We start from the raw sequence: 7,385 nt of genomic DNA on the forward strand, positions 1-7,385 counted from the left end.
ATCTATCTATCTATCTATCTATCTATCTATCTATCTATCTATCTATCTATCTATCTATCTATCATCTCGCCATGAAAAAGCCAAATCACCCCATTATTTCCACTAACCTTGGCACGTATTTTCTGCCAAAACACTGTTTATACATGTAATTTTCCAGCCCCTGCTTCTCTCTCTTCCCTCCCGTTGCTTCCTCCTGCCTCACTACTTCCACTGCAGAATACCTGCTCTCTAGAGATGCTTTGTGCTAAATCTACTCCACCTGCCAACTGCCACACAAAAACTTTGGACACTTCCTAGCAGAGAAATCCTAAGCATAATAACCACCCAAATGGAATTAATTCGCAGGTGAGTTTAGCCAAAAACAAGACAGAGTTACTTGATCCAGCGTACGACTTGAAAGGCTATTTCATACTTACTTGGCTCCCCATATATTTCTTCCAAACCGTCTACAAGAGAGCGTGTGTAATCAAGAAGACTAATTTACAGGAGATTATCATAGGCACGAATACAGTCCTGGCACTACAGGAGCTGGCCAAAACAATAAGAGTTCTTGAATCCACAACAAGACTTTGAAAGAATATCTCCACAAAATAAAATACAAATATTTCTTTGATCTAGGACTTCTTTCTCCAAGTGCAAAGAATCTAGACTGAATAAGCCTCTGAAAGAGGACTAATAGATTGAATACAAGACCAGCAGAACATAAGCGTTTAATAGCAACCTGCATGGGATCTTAGGTAAAATAACACACTGCTACTAGATCAGAAAACGTGGCGGGGGGGGGGGCACAACAGAGAGAAAGAAAAGAAAGAAAAAACCCACATATTACGTAATAAGACTTATTTGCTGGGGTTTATTTCTCCAAAGGAGGAGACGGCACGGAACGCGGGAATAGAAACCAAGAGCCCCGAATAAGAAACGAGACGAGGCTGAAGATCTTCTGCCAGCCTCCCGGGGCTTAAATTCCTAAAGCCGCAGCAGCAGCGCCCGGCTCGGCCAGCCGGGAGACAGGTGTCCGTTGCTCAGCCCGGGACTTCCCGCGCCTAACCCGGGTCAGATCGAGCCGGTCCAAAGCCTTTCCGTCCCTCCCGGGGAAACCTCCCCCCCCCTCCGGGCCGCCTGGAAAGCGGGAGGCTGGGCGGAGGAGAGGAGAAGGGGGTCTGCTTACCGTGCCTGGCCGGACCTGCTGCTGCTGCTGCTGCCGTCGCCGCTGCTGCTGCTGCTGCTGAGCTCCCGGCGGGCGTCCCCACCTCCGTCATCCTCCCGTCCGCCTCTCCCTGCCTCTCCTCGGACGCCCAGCCAGGCAGGCAGCCGGCGCTGGGGAGGGGGCGCTGGGCAGGGTCCCCCCGTCCTCGGCCTCTTCTTCACCTCCTCCTGGCCGGGCTCCGGGGCGCAGCTCATCCAGGGCCCCCGAGGGGGGCCGGGCGCGGCTGTCAGGCAGGAGTGGCCGGGGCAGCAGCTGGCCTTCCGTCCCGGCTCGCCCGGCAGGAGAAGTTTAGCTTCTCTCCGAGGATGCGCTCTGCTGCTGCTGCTGCGCATTTACGCAAAAGGCTCTCCTCCTCCAGGTCTCCGGGGCCATTTGGGGAAGGGGGAAAGGGAAGCGGGAGGGCTCTTTGGAGAACTTGGGAGGCCCCCCCCCAGGACTTGGAGGGGAGGGGGGGAAAGAGACGGACCCTTTCCTTGGCCTGCTGGGGCTGCTTTGCACAGCCACGCGTGCACACCCCCAGCCCGCCCGCGCTGCCCACTGGCGAGCCGGCACTCCAGCTGTTGAACTTGCTGTCCGGCGAGAGCAAATTCCCTCTCTGCTCTCTTGTAAAGGGAGAGGATGCTGTCTCCTAGCAACCCCTCATCAATCTTCTTGGGATGGTGCCTGATTGGCCCGGGCGGAGCCGGGAGCCACGCCCGTTTTTTTTTTTTTTTTTTTTTCCCAAAGACAGCTGCCCGCGGTTGGCATCCTTCAGAGGTAAACGGAGAGAAAAATTGAGCTGGCAGGTCAGACATGAGATATTATAGGCAGAAAGATCACACAGTGCCACTTGTGTGTGTGTTTTTTTTAAAATAATAAGTGCCCACTTTCTACTTCTATCCCAGGGAATTAAAAAAAAAAAAAACTTAGATACTCTTTCTGTTTCTATTTTAGGATACAATCAAGCGGCCAGGCTTTTATATGTGTTGACATATTTTGGTTGGTAACCCTGGTCTTAATAATTCATGGACATTTGAAGTTAAAAGTGTGTGTTTTTCGTAATGGCGGTCTTAATAATGGTGGGGTGTTTGCAATTAAAATATGCCCTGTCAACAAACAACAATAGACAAAAGAAATTTACACACGGTGCGTGGTGTGGGGGAAGGCTCAGATTTAACATTATTGGATGTTCCATACAGCGTGTTAAAAAGGAAAAGATCCTTGCAAACTTTCAATCGCATGCTGATGGACTTGGAGGAAAATAGGATTCGGTTCTTTAAAAGCTTAATGCTTTATAACGTGTGAAGTGAGTAGAAAGTAGGTTTCATCCAGGATTATCAAATCAGTTCCACTCCAGAATGAGTGTGAGAATTGTGAGCAACTCAGCTTCAAGGAGGGGGTGAGGGGGGCCCAATTGTCTACTACTGCTAATATATAAGAAACACTCATGTCATTATCAGGGACCTTTGATTTATTTTCACAAGTGGTTTTGGATTATTTTATTTATTTGTTTATCTAGGACAGCAGCCCCCCCCTATGGTAGATTGAAGGAGGAAAGGGAGGATGGTCTTCTTCCTATATAGCAGGGGTGGGGAACTGTGGCTCTTTTACGATCTGTGAACTTCAACTCCCAGAATTCCTGAGCCAATTGGCTCAGGAATTCTGGGAGTTGAAGTTCAAAGATCGTAAAAGGGCCACAGTTCCCCACCCCTGCTATACAGCATCATTCACCTATCATTTTTAGGACCTCTGACATCACACGTGGCAATAACCAACAATATATATGGCTTTGTATGCAGATTTGGTACATTTAAGAAAAATGAAGCTATCAGTCACTGCTGGTGGCAATGAGGCAACTGCAGAACAACCTGTGTTTCCTTTTGTTCTTGACAGTCTCCCTGCCACATCAGCTCTTTCTTGTTTTTTGGATGCAGTATTTTTTTTTTTCCATTTACACCGCAGGGCTCAGAAATAAGTCGTGAGGAACAGCATAGCCAGCCAGACAGTGTGCCGGAGATGAACCTCCTCAATTTGCTTTCCAGGAGAAAGAGGCATTTATGACTGGCCGTGCTCAAAATAGCAGCCATTTTCTCCACAGCGGAGCAGCAGTTTTGAGGGGTTGCTCTACAGTTGACTTTTAAAATGTCCAACTATGCCCAACAACTCAAGACGGTTTTCTCACAGCGGCAGCATTTTTCTGAACATCAGATGATAGCAATAGCTATCTGATGTGGACGAACAACGGAAGAATCAACTTCTTTTCCATCCCACCTGATGGTTGACATCTTAGGCCCCACAGTGGACCATTTTTTCAATGCTATTTTAAAAGATTGCAAACCTAAGCAGACTGCCAAGACACCGCAGCAAGAACAAAATTAGATTAAATCATGCCAAAATTAAAAGTGATAATGCTAGAAATAAAGAGAAAAGGTCTATTTTTTTTGTATTAAATATATAGATAATCACTGATTTACAAAAAATGTACCATACAGTGCCATATTACAATCAGGTGTTGTGCCAAAGAATATTGATTCATTCTTTGATTAGTAAAAAAAAAATAGTGCCTTTTTTAGGGCAGATAAAATACACGTTTCCAAAAGCTACTCTGTAAATTCTGAAATAATGCCACTTTTCTAATTTCTCAAATTTATTTGCCACCCAGAAGGACAGCATCATCATAATTCCTCGCAGCTTTACAGAACTGAGGTACAGAATTCAACTTTATTTTTATTTGATTTATATAACTGCTCATCTCATACAAAAGACTTTTGGCAGTTTACAAGGATTAAAACATAGAAAACCTTATAATATATAATCCTGGGCACCCCAGGATAAACAACAACCCCATTAACATCAGTAACAGCATCATGTTAACATCTTGAACATATAAATATACCTACATAAATACACTTATATGCACTGAAATACTATTCCAGAGAAGTTTCAAAAATTAACAAGACCATATCAAATAGGTCCATGCATCCTCAATGTTTTTTTTTATCTCCAGCAGAGAAAATCTGTTGCCCATCCTTTCAACCGCTTTTCAAATGCAATCTGTTTGATTAATCAATGTTAATTTCAAAATCATCAATTCAAAATTAATGTTTTTGAGAACAAGCAGCCATGGAAGCAGCATAATAGGAGATTCCAATTCTTTGGGTTCTGTACGATATATTCCTGGGGTACTGACTTCAAAAATGTTCTTAAGCTTTTGATAAAGTTATGTTGTAGGTTTAACTTCTGTTATGGATTCCATTAAATCAAAGAGTATCTCTCTTTTATTTGATGGAAACCGTGATAGAAGTTAAACACACAACACATCTTTGTTGTGGGTTTAACTCAAGTGCCTTTGAAGTAGCCAAGGCATCTGGGTCTTAACACTTATATTGATTAATGCTTCTGTGCTTGTTGAAAATATCTGAACGGTTTTGAATTAGTTAGTTAGTTTTAACCATTCTGAGATGTACAACTCTTGGTGACTCTGTCAGGCACAGCTTCTTTCAATTGTTGGATGTTCAATTTTGCATCAGTTTTTTATGTGTGCGTGTTTTCTGCTTGCCCTTTCTTCTTGTTCCACTAGCCATTCCTATCATCATGGTCTTCTCCAATGAATCAGATGTAGTCTTTGGCTTCTAGTGATCTTTCTGGTTTTATACAATTCAGCACCTCTCTGTTTGTTGCTGTATGGTGTATGTTGTGAATCAGGAAGACCAAATTCTGTTTAAAGTTGGGAAAACAAATCTTAAAATAACCATTCATCATTACGTATTGTACACTGGTTTAAAGTCACTATTCTGGCTTCCGGTTATATTTCCCCAGAAAATATCTATTCTTTAAAGTAGAATTTCCCCAGAGTTAAATATTCATGGGTCTGATTATCAAAACTCAATCTATGCCCCAAAATGACCCAAAGACTTCTCACAATTTTTACTCCAGAACATATCACTGGCATCTTTCAACAATTCAAAGAGATATCATGTATGCTACGGCTGAATCTTAACCTTGAAATGTATTATGACTTAGTGAGCAAAGCTAAGAAGATGAGCAAAATATAAAAGAGGAAATGCTGACAAGGAAACAAAAGTATAGACATTGTGGTAGAGAGAAAGGTCAAATCCATTCTTGGTTCATTGACATGTTTGATAGATGTTGGTACAAAACTCAGACATGAACTATATTTCTCAACAGTTTTACGGGAACGAATAAAAAAAATAAATAAGTTACTTCAATTTTTGTAAGCAGAGTATACTGAAAAGCTGGAGACAATGAAGTTTATTATTTTGCTTTACAGCTTTCCTTAACTTCAATTCTGAATAGGCCACTTATAGTTATTTCTTTTCATCTTCGTTTGTGCCCATCTAATGTGTCCTATACAAGGGCATTTGCCGACACAGAACATATTAGTTTACTGGATAAACAACTGACTTATCTGCAGATTCAATTTCTCAAGTTGGCTCTCAAATGAATCACAGCTTTTTCTGATTCCTTGTTTTTCATAGAATGAAGGGTTAGTGTGTACGTTTTATGGCTGCTTTTATATTGTTGGGCAAAGTCCTGGGATGTTACTGAATCCTGAAAAAGGAGACTGTAATTAGATAAATTAATTGAAGGTGGGCATAACTAAAATGGCAATTCCAGGGGACAGTAGAATAGAAGACAAAAGACCCGGAGAAGGCCACAAAGTATCAAGATCTGAAAATCAGAGTCAAAAGATTTTGACATGCACCTGCTGCGATGGTCCCAGTGGTTATTGGCAGAATGGATGCCATACCCCAAAAAAATCTTGGATGGCACTTAGAAAGTCTGCACATTGACAAAATTTCCATCTGTCAGCTGCAAAAGGCCATCCTGCTTGGATACATACATATACTACATAGATACATTACAACATCCCAGCCTCTTGGGAATATTTATTTATTTATTTAGTGCATGGCGTATCGTGCATGGACTAGCAGTACATATTAACATTTCACCTAGATTAGTAAGCACAATAAAGTATATATGTTAAAAAGATCAAATACCATTGTCTAGACCAGCGGCTCCCAATCTTTTCTATGCCCCACATCCCAAGAACGCTATATATTCTCCCCCCCCTTACAAAAGTTCAAAATAACAGCAACAAATTATGCATATATACTGTAATTTTGAAACCTCAAGTTTTTGCACCCCCTGGAATATTGTTTAGCACCCCTGGGGGGTGCGGGAACCCCAGGTTGGGAACCCTTGGTCTAGTCCAGCGGTTCTCAACCTGTGGGTCGGGACACCATTTGGGGTCGATTGACCATTTCACGGGGCTCACCAAGCAAAGCTGTCCGCCATTTTCCGGCGGGTGCCTTACCTCCCTTGGGCTGGGCCAGCTGGTGGCCCAGCCAGTGGTCGGCCTGCTTCATCTCTGCCGTTTGCCAGCTACGCCTCAGCCGGCACAGGGGGCAGCACCACGCATGCACGGCGCTCCCGGGCAGGGAAAGTCCTCGACTTACGACCGGCTTAGTCCTCGACTTACGACCGGCTTAGTCCTCGACTTATAACCGGTTGGGGGTCGCGGCATTAGAAAGGTTGAGAACCACTGGTCTAGGCCATCTAACCTTTGAAGCACAGCATTGTTTATATTAAAAAAAATCAGATACTAGATGGTAGATGCCCTCAGCTTACAGCCGGTCATGATGTGATCTACAGTTTGAAGTGGGATCCCACAATCACACTGAGGGGAGGATAATATGCCCCATTTATACAGAGAGTCCCGGCAGATGCTGTGTGAGGTGCAAATTGTCCATTGCTGATGGTGGTATTCAAAGTCTGGCTGCTTTTTTGTGGAGTCATTTCTATGTCTTCCTAGATCTAGGCCTTCAGTTCTTCTTGGGAAGAACTCAGTGCCTAAGGCAACTGTGATTTCACATTGTTGTGTAAACCATAAGTTTATTAAACTTGTATAGAGTAATGTAAAGTAATTTCATTTGCTCAGTATTTGAGAGTCAAAGTCTCAGTGGGTCCTATTTCCCTAGTAGGCTCAGAAGCTATGGAGAATCAGGCTTAGGCTTAGTTAGGATGGGAGAATATTAAAAAAATAGAGAAATTGAAAAACATATTGGAAGAAGAAGAAGAGGAGGAGGAAGAGAAGGAGAAGGAGAAGAAGAAGAAGAAGGAGAAGAAGAAGAAGAGGAGGAGGAGGAGGAAGAAGGAGAAGAAGAAGGAGGAGGAG

The 7,385-nt window shown here is 43.3% G+C and overlaps 1 protein-coding gene across 1 annotated transcript in view; it reads right to left on the minus strand.

Moving 5' to 3' along the window:
• Nucleotides 1-1,770, minus strand: part of GRM3 (glutamate metabotropic receptor 3) — a 96,138-nt gene extending 94,368 nt beyond the window's left edge. The window contains exon 1 of the mRNA XM_039357565.1: nt 1,169-1,770. The gene's annotated coding sequence lies outside the window, so the exon portion shown is untranslated. The remainder of the gene's footprint in view (nt 1-1,168) is intronic.
• Nucleotides 1,771-7,385: the final 5,615 nt, after the last annotated feature.

This window comes from Crotalus tigris, unplaced genomic scaffold (assembly GCF_016545835.1).
Source record: "Crotalus tigris isolate CLP2741 ecotype Arizona unplaced genomic scaffold, ASM1654583v1 scf7180000018925.3142382, whole genome shotgun sequence".
In the NCBI taxonomy this organism is placed as follows: domain Eukaryota; kingdom Metazoa; phylum Chordata; class Lepidosauria; order Squamata; family Viperidae; genus Crotalus; species Crotalus tigris.